General features: G+C 47.3%; 1 protein-coding gene across 5 annotated transcripts in view; it reads left to right on the plus strand.

Annotated features, from left to right (window-relative positions):
• SRCIN1 (SRC kinase signaling inhibitor 1) overlaps nucleotides 1–13,542 on the plus strand; it is a 275,973-nt gene that overhangs the window by 153,678 nt on the left and 108,753 nt on the right. The window lies entirely within an intron of this gene.

Genomic DNA, 13,542 nt, shown 5'->3' on the forward strand with positions numbered 1-13,542 from the left:
TTGTTTAAGCAAAAGTCAGAATTCTCCAGGCGTGAATTTCCGTATATCTGTTCTCTAAGTTGCTGCCTTCCACCCAGCAGTGCTGCTCAGTACAATAAGTCAGAACCTACCAGGTGATAAACACAAAGGAAAGCTCCCAGCTGCTTCCTCCCAACATTCCTCTGCATCAAACCAGTCTGTGAGACCCGTCCTGTGGTTCCCAACCACTGGTGCTCCAAGGCGTATTGCCTCCAAGGTAGAACATCGCTATCGGGACTAGTAGCCACTGGCAGCCTTATTGCGTGTCGAGACCCTGCAGCCACCCCCTCATTGGAAAATAACTCACACAAGGACACAGATATTAGGTTTATGTTATTGGGCAAATTTGGCCACAACTTTATTGAATTACAGAATGTGAGCGGTATTGGCTTAGGCATTGATTGGAGCCGACTATATCTGACTCCTGCCCGCTGCACAGGAAGTCTGGTAAGAGTAAACCACTGGTAGGGGGAGCCCTGTCGATGCAAACCAACTCAAGATCCCCCTGGTGTTCCCGTCAGGGTTGTGTCAAGGCCCTAGCCCCCGACCGGGCTTCGGACAAGATCAACACCCCCGGATTCCTTTAACGGAATACCCTAAAGCATGGAGGGGCAGGCGATGGCCACACCTCCCCTCCCCCCCCACAAGGTCAAACAATGCCTAACCGCAACCCTAACAAAGTTGTGACGATTGCTATGAGGTAGGCGAAAACCAAGTGGCCAGTGCCAGTTTGCCAAGAGGAAAAAATCCTACCAGGCCCCTCAAACAACCAAGGCGACCAACCGAAGTCCATAGCAAGGCCAGTGCCTAACCTGCAAATAGGGAGGGAGGGCGGGTGATTGAGGAAGCAAGCCAAGAGGAAGTCCTCTGGCTCACTCCTTGGTTTAAACGGTCCTAGCCACGCCCCCCGGCCAGCGGATTGGCTCTGACTCGGCTGCGATTCCCCAGGCAATGGGGGACAAAGTCCACCGCCCCCAGTGGGGAGTGGGTGACCACGCGGTCCACCGTAACTCCTCCCCACTGGGAAGTGGAGCGGATTTCTCCAGGAATTTGCCTAACCATCTTTTGGAGTCGATGAAGACAAAGGAAAGCCAACCTCAGGCAAAGCCAACAGGGCAGTTTGCCTGTAAACACCCAAAGAAGATTAAAAAGCGACCAACACTACAAACTTTTCCTAGTTTCCTCAAAAAGAGAAGAGCAGTCCTCTGACAGTGCAAAAGGACTAGCCATCCTTCAAATGTCCTTGGTGCAATCAAAACTGTTCCTCGATGAGTTTGAAACAGCAGCTGAAAAAGGGAGAAAAATACTGTAATTTTTTTTCTAATGGTTGGCCTCCTGTTCCCCTCCGCTGTCCTTGTTGCCTTCCGAGCAGCTAAATTGCTTTGAAAATGTTCTTGTGTCAGCTGAGACCTGGGTGGCATGTGCCAGTCTGGGATGCACTGTAAAACACACACACGCACAACCACATACATACAATTATAAACGCTGGGAAATGGGAGATTGCAAAGCCTCGCCTGACCTTAACCTCTAAAGAGAAAATGTGACAGCATGAAGACCCAGACTGCTCCCTGTCCCAACACCACTGGAGGTTGTGAGTGGCAGAAGGGGGTAAGGAGCGTTGAATGGGGGAATTATTTGGTTATTTCGGCACTGCAGCAAAAAACAAAACAAAAACCCAACCAACATTTTTTAAATAAAAAAAACCTTCTGTAAAAACCACATGAAAATGCATAAAAAGTTGGAGGGATTTGCAGCTGCTGGGGTGTGTGTGGGATACTTGAAAAGGCCAATGAGCTTTTGACAACTGCATCTTTTACAGCTGCCAAGAATAAATATGATTTAAGAAGGATAAAAACATAAATGGGAGAACCGACTCTAATCAAACTTTAAGCAATACCTCCCAGTTTCCTCTTAAGTGGGAGCCCAGGGATCTCTCAGCTAGCCCTCCTTGCTCCCCAAGATTCCCCCCTAGCAAAAAGAACATGCACAAATATTATTTTCATTATATTATATTATATCCCAATTATTTACAGCAGTTGTGATCACTATACATTCACAGAGGTTTTTTTTTTTTTTAATGTGCAAGGCATTTTTTAATCTATCACCTCATTCACCAAGGGCAATCCCTGTAGAAACTAACCTCTGTGTGATCTTTTCTTCTGGGTCAGCTCCCCATGCATGCAAAAGTGGTGCTGCACAGTACTGAAGAACCCCTTACAGCCAGCACTGTGTGCATATGGTGCCTCTTGCTGAATTGGAGGCCCCTTGCCAGTCAGTGCTCAAGCAAGCTCACCCCAGACCACAGGAAGATGTGTGTGCTGGTAATAACCTTTAAAGCCTTAAACGGTTTGAGACCTACCCGAAATATAAGATGCACAAATTTTGGACTGCAGTTCCCATCATCACAATCATTGGCCATACTGACTGGGGCTGATAGGAGGTGTAATGCAAAACATCTGGTGGGCACCAGGTTGGGGAAGGCTGGGTTAGTGAGTACCAAAGTCAGAGACTTGTCTGTGGTGGCCCTGTTTCTTTGGAATGTCTAATGCAAGGAAATACATTTGGCTCCTGTTTTGCTTGTCTTTAAGAGATCTGCAAACATTCCCCCCCCCCCTGCATTTGGATATGGTGCAGTCTGTCAGCAGATGTTTTAATCTCCAGCTGCTGTCTTTAAGGTCAAAATCATAGAGTTGGAAGGGACCACAAGGATTATCTGGTCCAACCCCTTGCAATGCAGGAATCTTTTGCCCAACATGAGGCTCGAACCTTGGCCTTGAGCTTAAAAGTGCTTACTTAATTTTAAGATTCAATTAGTACTCAATTTAATAATTTGTTGCAGAATCCCCATCCCCAACAACTGGAAAAATAGCTCGTGGAAAGAGTCTCAGTCTCCTGGCACTGAGCTGTTTTAAATTGTCAGACCATTGACCCCCATGTAGCTTGGCAATGCCAAGAGTGTGTAGAAAGTACTGAGCTACATGCACCAAAATGCTGAGCTAGATAGATCAGTGCTCAGACTCTACACTGACTGGCAATGGCTCTCCAGGGTTTTTGCCAGCCTCATCTGGAGATTCCGGGGGTTGAATCTGGGGCCTTCTGCAGGCAAAACAGATGTTCTGTCACTGGGGCCTGGCCCTTCTCCAAACAGAGTAGTCGTTTTGACCACATGCAAGCCAAAGATGCAGCTGCTTTGTTAGTAGCACAGTTTGAAGTTGGCTTGTGGTGCCGCACTTCAGTATTATGTCTGGCGATCTTGTTTGTGAGGTTGATCTCCTAAAGCCTGGGCCCTGTGGATGTTGGTTAGTTATTAGTGAATCTTGCCTTAGGATGGTTCAGGTTGTGTGTGGGTGTTATCCCTGGACTCTCAAGATGTGCATAAGGTAAACGACTGAACGTAGTGGCTCATTACACTTCTCATGCTAAACTGTGGTTTGCACTAGCTGCAGATTAGAACACAAACTGTGGTTTCAACTTTTAAACCTGCAGCAAGCAAACTATGGCTTAATGCTGCTTACCTGATTTCATTTTCCTCTTCTCGGCATCATGCTTACTCCTGAAGGTTTACAATTAAGAAATGGGGAACCTTGAAGCATGGACCAGTTTAGCCAAGGAATATCCTTCCAGTACCAGAAGCCGACAATCTTATTGGACAAAAATCCACTCCTAGTTTTCCTTCTAAGCTTCGTTCATTTCAGTAGCCTAATTTAGGAAGTCTCTTTAATAGACTGTGTTGTTAAACAACTGATCATCAGAAAACTGGGCTGATTTACTGTAAATCACCCAGGATGTTACCACTAGATCTTGCCTCCCCCTGGCATACCTAACCTTTTAATATTCATCCTCAGTGGTAAGGAAGCCCTCATGCACATTGCTCATTTATTCTGATCCATCCCTTGCTGCTCTGTCTTCCACTGCTCACTCCCCAAATCTAGCTTCTTGGGGCAAGGCTGTGTCCTTTTGTTTGTTTTGTTTGTTATGTTGCTCATTAAAACACCATGAAAACTGAGAGTTGTTGGCATCTGTCTGTCTCAAGAGACAATGGAGTGCACCTCCGGGGGTGTAGTCAAACTGCTGTGTTAGCAACGCTGAAGTGACCTCCCTGGTGTGCAAGCTTGGGCAGTGTGTATGAAGGTTTTAGGTTGCCCAGATGACAAGCCCCCCCCCCAGCCTTACTGATGTGGTCCAAAAGAAAGCAGAGCAATACATTTATGAGGAACGGCTAAGGGAGCTGGGCATGTTTAGCCTGGAGAAGAGGAGGTTAAGGGGTGATATGATCGCCATGTTCAAATATATAAAAGGATGTCACATAGAGGAGGGAGAAAGGTTGTTTTCTGCTGCTCCAGAGAAGCGGACACGGAGCAATGGATCCAAACTACAAGAAAGAAGATTCCACCTAAACATTAGGAAGAACTTCCTGACAGTGAGAGCTGTTCGACAGTGGAATTTGCTGCCAAGGAGTGTGGTGGAGTCTCCTTCTTTGGAGGTCTTTAAGCAGAGGCTTGACAACCATATGTCAGGAGTGCTCTGATGGTGTTTCCTGCTTGGCAGGGGGTTGGACTCGATGGCCCTTGTGGTCTCTTCCAACTCTATGATTCTATGATTCTATGATTTGGTACCAGCTTGGCTCCAGTAGTTGCTAGAAGGAGGCGTACAAGGCATCACCCAAGCACCTTAGGGACCCCACTCCAGATTTGTGTAGGGTTTACTCCTTAGCCTTTTGTTCTCCTGAAGGTATCCCACAAGGCAGCAGAGGTTTAGGATCAGAGTTTTCCTTCTCCTAGGTGGGCTCCCTTCCCAGGTTGATGAGCCCCATCTACCCTGTTAGTGCTATATAAATAATAAGTAACAACAAAACCTTCCAAATCACTGGATAATAATAAACCTTACAATCCATTCTTGGAGTCCCTTCCCCCACTTTAATTTTTAGTAGTTATGTGGCCACAAGTGAGCGTCGCCAGCAGAAAAGCCTTGTCTTATTTTTGCCTCCCTAAAGCAAGCCTGGGAAAGCTTTTGGCCCTCTGCAGGTTGCTGAGAGCCAGTGTGGTGTAGTGGTTAGAGCATCTGGCTAGGACCTGGGAGACTAGGGTTCTAATTCCGGCTCAGCCACAAAGGTCACTGGGTGAAGTTGCATTCGTCACCCACTTTCAGTCTAAGGATTGTTTTGGGGATTAAATGAAGAGGGGGAAGAGTCATGTAAGCCACCTAGAGTTCCATGGAGAAAAAGGTGGGATGTAAATGCAGAAAACAAGCAAACTCCCATCACCCCTGGCCATTGGCTGTGCTTGCTGGATGATTGGAGTTGTGGCTCAGCATCATATAGAGGGCCGGTATCCCCCCACCACCTGTCCTAAAGCCTGCTTCATCCAAAGGCGAGAGTGAAATCCCTCGCCATCCCTGGATGCTCTCCTTGTGCAGACAGGTGTTTGAGCTTTGAAGTCTTGCTTGCAAAGGGACCGCAGCGATGGCGCATATGCCAGGGATCCGTGTGGCCCTTGAGATGCTGCTGGACTGCAACTCCCATCATCCCAGATCATGACCACAGTGGCTGGGGTGGATGGGATCTGGAGTCCGACAGCACCTGCAAGGCCAGAGGTTCCTCACCCCTACATTCAATCTAGTTAAAAAAGATCCCGAGCTGCTGCCAATCAAAGAGTTGATGGGTTGGCAAATGGGCTCGGCTTGCTATAAACTTGCTTCCAATGCTCATATGACCCCCGCATAGTCCAGATCTGGACGTGTGGAGGGCTGTGGGGCGGGGAGGAGGGGTCAAAGCTCAGAATCTGGTGGTGCCAGCCCCCAAAACCTGAGACCAGACCGAGCCCTCGTCCTCTTCCCCCTCCCCCTAGCGCTCCAGCCGGGCATCATGCACAGCCTCCAAAAGACAGGTGGAGTCCTGGTTGCCACGGCGACAGTGTCCTTTTAAGGGAAGCTAGAGGAAGCTCCCGTTGCATTGCTAAGGTCAGGCTTGGGGGGCTAGGATGGCAGGCGTGTGATGGAGCCTGGGGGGGGGGGGAGAGCTGCACCTGCATTACTCTCCCCTCCGAGGACGGGTGATTCCCCCCTCCCTCCCCACGCAAAAGAAACCTGGCATCTCCCCCCCCTCCATCACCACCTCTGCATAACCCAAGAACGAGAGAGAGAGAACCGTCTCCACCAGCAGTGGTAAAGGGAGCGCGGGGAAAGAAGGCAAAAAGCGAGCCGCTGACGGATGAATTTATAGACACTGCAGCCTCCCATTGTGTGCAGTGGGCTGCTGCTAGGTATGGCAGGAGCAGGAGGCTGTTTAAGGTGGCCCAGCGGGATCTAACCTGTGGCAGGTAAGGAGACGGGCGGAAGCAAAGTCGAAGCAGGGAGGAGGAGGAGGACAGGTGAAGGAAGGCGATGGGAAGAAATGGCAGTGGTGCTTGGGGAGGGATGGAATGGTGGTAGGAATCGGCAGCTCAGCTCTTGCATCTTTCCACTGGTGCTCAAATTATGGAGGGAAGAGAAAGTGCACAGAGCTGCTGCTGCCCCCTTCCCCAACCCCTCTGACTTCCGCGGATGCTTTTGAGGGGTCTGTGTGTGTAGGAACCTTTTAAAAATAAAACTGAGAAGAGAGGTTTGTTCTTTCCACGCCTTCTCCTCCCCAATTTTCCCTGTCATTCGATCACTGCACCAAACTGTGCAACAGAAGAACTGGTCAGTGACACCCCGCCATCCCAAATCTGAAAGGGAGGGAGGGAGGGAAAAGCAGAGTCTAAATTAGAAGGACGTCACCGTCGCTGTGTGTCCTGTGGGGCTGCAGATGGCTTGGGGGGCAATGAGGGGCAATAAGGAACACTAATGTAAGGGACAGATGGTTACCCTATAGGGTGCGCACACGCCGCACACACGCCACACACACACACACACACACACCTTGTTCTCCCAGTGGCTGCTTGGATGTGACCATTACATATTGAGCATTGTTGGGCATATTTTAATTGTATGTTTTTTTTGGGGGGGGGAAGAGGCTTGTGTGATTCTGTGTTGTTGCTAAGCCACATCAGTTACAAGACTCCGAGGGTCAGCTTGAATTTTGGTGGGCAGTTAGTGTGAGTGAGGTGGGTGTGTTTCGTATGCGTGGCCCTCTCCCCCCCCCCCCCGCAACCCAGGGGAAACTGACGGAGGCTTGCAGCACCTTGAAGCCTGTCTTTTCTATTATTATGGCTTTGGAGAAAAGGGCAGCGTTGTTTGGGGCAAGGATAATGATTGCTTGGTTACATTTGTACCCAGTGCTTTTTTCGGGGGGGGGGGGGAATGGACGCAGGAGTACACATACCCCTAAACATTTTGTGAATCTAGGTTTCGCCTCATTGGGGGGCAGTATTTCAATATGAGTAGGAAAATGAGAGTACCCCTAAACATATTTTTAAGGGGGGGAAAGCACTGTTTGTACCCCTTCCCCATCCTCAGAGGTGATCCTCACAACAACCCTGTGAGGTAGGTCAGGACAGGATGGGACTCAGTAACTGGCCCAAGGTCACCCAGTGGTTTTCAAAGCTGAGGGAGGATTGGAACCCACTTCTCCTTAGTTTCAGGCTGGCATTCTGACCACTATACTAGGGATAATGACAAAAGGGCGTCATGTTAATTAAGATGGGAGTCTTGTGTTGCCCCCTTCTCCCAGCATACTGGAAAAGCTAAAGTAGCAAGAAATAAGCTCTTAGAGGTATCAGACCTACCTTTGTGGATCTACTCAACAGGAAACTCTTCCCCCAGATGTGTGGTTTCTCTACATTTTCAGTGGAAGAAATGTACTTGCACATGCTCAAAAGCACTCCTCATTTTATTTCACACAGTCAAGACGGAGCCATAGCACTGAGAATGGGGCAGAGTCTTGGGCTGTTCACACTCCTGTTTGCTGTGCACTCATTGCATTTGCAGTGCTGGGTTTTTAATCCGCGTTCGCAAGACGTCATCCAAAATGCATATGTACCCTGCACTTTGATAGATGTCTCGTGTCTCAAACTAGCTTCACATGGACTGGAGACCTTAAGCCATTCCTATTTTGTCTCTAGCCAAGGTGTGAACACCTTTTCATAGGGCAAAGACATCCCTGCCTTGTCCACTCCTCCTCTAGTGTGACACAAGCAGAAACGAATCTGACTCTAATAAAGCTGTGCTGATGTGAATCGCTAATGGAGAAAGAGCTCTGAAATGCACAGGGATGGGGACCAACTTTACTGTGCTCTAAGGTGGTAAGGTGAGCAGCTCCATGCCAAGCCTTTTCTTAGGTTAAGACTTCCCTTCTTATTCCTTTCTCTGGGCTGCTTCACAGGATCCCATGGGTCAGACCAGAGAGCTGTGATATGTGCCTGCCTTGGGCATCTTCTGCAACCCATTCCTAAATATCTTTGAGAGAAAGGAAATATTTTTGCATGACTCCCCAAAACCTCAGAAAATCTATTTTTGCTTCTCCCATTTCCATGCCTACCACCATCACCACATGCATCAGCGATAAAAGCTTTGACTCACACACTCTTCATTAATATAGTATTTGCAATTTCAAATTTTGCACTTGGGCGTTATGCTGTGATCTACCTAGAATGTTACTGCAAGGTGATAACGTTTTTAATGCTCTTTCCACCGCATTTTTCATTTGTGCAACAGTTGGGCAGCTCAAACAGTTGGGCAGCATGGTGGCTGCGGTCATCTAGCGAATCAGGGTCAGCAGGCTGCCTTAGGCTTAGTTCTCACAGAGATTGAAAAATATCACTTCAGACTGTATCTTGGGGCTCACATGCAACAGACTGCACATGGGAGATTCTTCTTTTGAATGCCATTTTTATCTGTTCTTTCTTCCAATTTTTAGTACTCCCTGCAAGTAGAAATGTAGCACTGTAAGGGGTGAACTAGGAAGGAACATCTCCCCCTGACGTTGCTAGCATGAAGGTTTGGGGTTTTGTTCTGTTTTACTTAAAGTGGCATTAAAAAATGGCATCTCTGGACTCCTTTGAGAGGAAGAATAGCACCAAAATTGAATAAATATTCTTCTTCTTCCTCTACCGCCATCTTGAAGTGGTTAAGTCCAGTGTACCATCTCAGGATACTGTTACTTCACTCTGTTGCATGTGTAGACGGATCTGATTGAATGTTCCTGTAGATTTGTGCAGATGGAAAACCAGTCGGTCAGGGATGGGAGCAGGCTAGGACACATCTCCCTGACATGCCAGCTTTCTACAGGAAGAGCATTTGTGTGTGTGGATGTGTGGACGGGCATTCAATTATATATGTCTCCCCCTGCTGGCTTAAACAAGCCACTCCACTGAAAGAACAGTGACGATGTTTGGCTCCTCGTGTCCTTTAGGGCTTCTATTCTGCCAAGTCTTGTAATTAAGAAGTAGTGTCTGGGGATTTTCTAATTCCTCTTCCTCCCCAATCCTCTTTCCTTTTGTGCCAGGTCCTTTAGATTGTGATCTTGAGGGCTTATTATTGATAAGACTGGGATGAAAATGTTTTAAGTTGGATAAGTAATATTGGAGCTTTGATTCCTCAGTGAGAAGTTGACCTTCATTTGATTTTTATTATGACATCAATTATGACATCAATTACTCTCAATATGTGTCGTATTTAGGTTGTAACTCACCCTGAGTCCTAGAGCATACTGATGCAAGCATGGTGCATAAGAGATGGTGAGAGGCAGTGTGGTGTAATGGTTAGTGTGCTGGCAGGCCAGGGTTCAAATCCCCACTCAGTCATGAAGCTCCCTGGTGTGACCTAGAGCCGTTTGCTCCCTCTCAGCCTAAACTACATCACAGGGTTGTTGTGAGGATAAAATGGGGAGGGGGAGAATCACATATGCCACCTTGAGGAAAGATGCAACATAAATACAAATAAAAATAAATAAATTGCATATATGCATAATGCAAAAGCCAAACGAATAAACAACACCCATATAGCACCCCCATGTAGAGCATCAAATTTGTGTGATCTCATTCTCTGCCCCAGAGGGATTGCAGTATATTCTAGGTGGAGAGAAGGCTGGAGTCCTGCAAAAAGGGAACTAGGTTTTAATAGGATATACGTACCAGCTCAGCTAATAGAGCATGAGACTCTTAATCCCAGGGTTCGAGCCCCAAGTTGGGTGAAAGATTCCTGCATTGCTGCGGGTTGGACTAGATGATCGTTGTGGTCCCTTCCAATTCTACGATTCTGTGATTCTATGAAATGAGAAGTGGGGAAGAGGCAGGTGGTAGCAGATGAGCAAACCAGACGAGGCTGGGAATATTTGCTGAAAGGAATGAGGAAGCAAGCTTTGGAAGGGGCTCCTTCATAAGAGAGAGGGAGGGAGGGAGGGAGGGAGAGAAGCAGCTTAGAGGCTCTTTAGTGGCCCTGGGTGCACTTGATCACGGCTGCTGTGTACAAAAAGCGCAAGGATGTTTTTGCTTTCAACAAATGATCCAGCACTGCTACTTCCCAGCTCGCTGAAAACAATTGATGTAGATCTGTGTGTGGCTGGAGGGAAGTGGGTGGGGAGAAAAGGGGGACATCTGTGTTGATGGCTGCAGGTTGGCGGATGCCTTGTCCCCTTGTGGCACCCTGTAAACACAAGCTGGCTATGCGATGGAGCGGTACCTGCTTCATAGCATCTGATTCCATCAAAGCTTCATCTCCCTAGAACTGTACAGGCAAATATTTGGGAGATGAAATTAATTCCCGGGTTTGGGCTTTCTAGATAATGTCTTTGTGGCTGGATCCTTCTGTTTTCTTTGTTTCCTCTGGTATTAGTAGTAGTAGCAACAGTAGTAGTAGTAGCAGCTGCAGTAATAATGCATTTATATAGTGCTTTAGTTTACAAAGTGACAGAATATGTCACCTCACTGAATCCTTAAAAGATCACTGTAAGGTAGATTTCAGTATTATTCTTATGAACAATTTGAACAGTATTGTTCTCATCAACAATTTTGGGCAGCATTAAAGTTAAAAGCACCCACCTCTGAGTGATCTCCCCCCTCCCCCCTCCCCATGATCATTTTGCAGCATCATGACATCATCCTGTTCCTTTGGTGACTCTCCGTTGGCTGGGGCTGCCCATGTGACTGACTCAGGAAGAATTGCTTCCACTCTGAATAGGCTTCACTTGCCCTCAGTGATGTCTGTTAAGCCCGATTGGCTAAATAGCTCCATGATGTCATCCTGTTAACCATAAAAGAACAAACACAGCCTTGGCTTTTAAATCTGAAGAGGACAGGCGAAGTGAGCAAATACAGCATAACATGACATAGAGTTTTCAGCTGGTCCTAGTCCTGGGCATGAGAATGGGATGTTAACTGTTGTGCTTCCCATTTTCCTGTATCAATTTTGACTCTTCAAACCTGTGTGGCAGCTACACTTGGAATGCCTTATACAGTTTTAGTTTAGAAGGTGCTGCATCTCAAAAAAGGCTATTGTAGAGTTGACAAGGGGACGCGGGTGGCGCTGTGGGTTAAACCACAGAGCCTAGAACTTGCCGATCAGAAGGTCGGCGGTTCGAATCCCCGTGATGGGGTGAGCTCCCATTGCTCGGTCCCTGCTCCTGCCAACCTAGCAGTTCGAAAGCACGGCAAAGTGCAAGTAGATAAATGGGTACTGCTCCGGCAGGAAGGTAAACGGCGTTTCCGTGCGCTGCTCTGGTTCACCAGAAGCGGCTTAGTCATGCTGGCCACATGACCCGGAAGCTGTACGCCGGCTCCCTCAGCCACTAAAGCGAGATGAGCACCACAACCCCAGAGTCGGCCATGACTGGACCTAATGGTCAGGGGTCCCTTTACCTTTAGAGTTGAAAAGGGCATACAGAAAAGTGCAGCCAAAGTGCCACCTGGAGCATTTCTCCTATGAAGAAAAGCTACAGTGTTTAGTCTAAGGGTAGAATGACTGAGGTTTCTCCCTCTCTCACAATATTTAAAACCAGTGGTCAGAGCATAGGAGTCAACTCCTAGGGGCCAAGGTCTCTTTGCCACCCCAAAAAATATTTGAGGGCCCCCCCAACGTTGCTGGGCATTGCCATTCAAATGGTATGTGTGTGTGCTATGTCATGTCATTGATTATGTGGGGCGGGGCTTACATGGGCCTGTCCAAAATTTTATTCAAGTTGGCACCCCTGGGTCAGAAGCAGATTTAGGGGAGTGCAACCGGTTCACCGGCTCTGGGCACTAAGCCGAGAGGGCACCGCAGGGGGCACCGCAACAACAATGTACAACGGAAGACGAGAGGTGGGGGGGGCATCAATTTTGGCATCACACAGGTCGCCGCCAAAATTTGAAAGCCCAAAGTCCACCACTGCAGGGGTCACTTAATGAAGTTGAATGATAGGATATTCAAGGCAGACTCACAGCAACTGGTATTCCGAGAACATCTCCAACTTGGCTAGTAGCTCTTGATAGAGCCTCATCCTCCACAAATTTGTCTAATCCTCTTTCAAAGGCATCCAAGCTGTTTTGTCATTGCTACGTCTTGTGGAAGCAGGTTCTGTAGTTTTAACAATCTGCAGGAGGGTCACCGGTTTGTCACCCCTGCCTCAATAGGAGGATCTAAGCAAATGAGCTGTGGTAGGGAGCTGCTGGAGGTGACCAGTGAGAGGGAAAGAAACTCTTCTGGAATTCTAAGTTGACTTCATTGGGGTGACAAGGGAGAGGCCAGAAGGCAGCCTTTATGGTCAGAGCCCAGCTGCTCATTCACAGAAGGCTCTGTTTGTGCTGTGCTGACCAGACAATGGTAATACTTCTATGGAATTTTTTTTTTCATGCCGTGATTTCAGAGTTGCATATGAGGCATTACAGCAGCTGACCTGCTTTGTTTAAACCCGGTTCTGTCTCAGTCACATATAAAAGCAAGGGTGGAAGTATGATTTTTAAAGCAAAAGGGACATGATGTGCCAAATTCTGACCTGAGCATCAGTGGATTAAGAACTTTTACCTGAGTTTACTTATTTCCTCCTCCCTACCACTTCGTTTTCCTTTTGAGTTGTGTCACATCTTGTAAGCTTGAAGGCAGGGATTGCCTGGGTTGCAGTGATTTGTAAGCCACACTGAGAGTTTTTTTGTTTTTCCTAAAGTGCAGAATTTTTTTAAAAAACAACAACAACACCACCTAACTAATTAAAAAAAATTAGATAGGATAATGTTCTGTTTTGAGTCTAATTCATGATAGTTGGGTTTAAGCTGTTTGTAAGGTGAGGAATTAGCTGGGATGTGCTGATAGTGTCCAATTTTTACATACAATTGATGTTGAGAGCTGGTGTCTCATAGTGACTAAGAGTCTGGTTTTGGGGGTGAATGGATGTGGAAACAATTCTTAATGGGAGCTAAACACAACCCCTCCTTCCTTGTCTTATGGTTCAGATCTCACCTCTCAGCTGTGACCTCACTAAGTAGCCATGGGCATCTGTTCTCAGTCTTCCAATTTTGATACAGGGGTTACGCTGCAGCTGCTGATAATGATCTGACCCATATCATAGGGTTGTTATGGGGACTGTTGAAATAATGGATGGGAAGTACTTAATAATAAACAAACAAACAAACAAAC

This window comes from Podarcis erhardii, assembly GCF_964252035.2.
Source record: "Podarcis erhardii genome assembly, chromosome: 13".
Classification (NCBI taxonomy): Eukaryota; Metazoa; Chordata; class Lepidosauria; order Squamata; family Lacertidae; genus Podarcis; species Podarcis erhardii.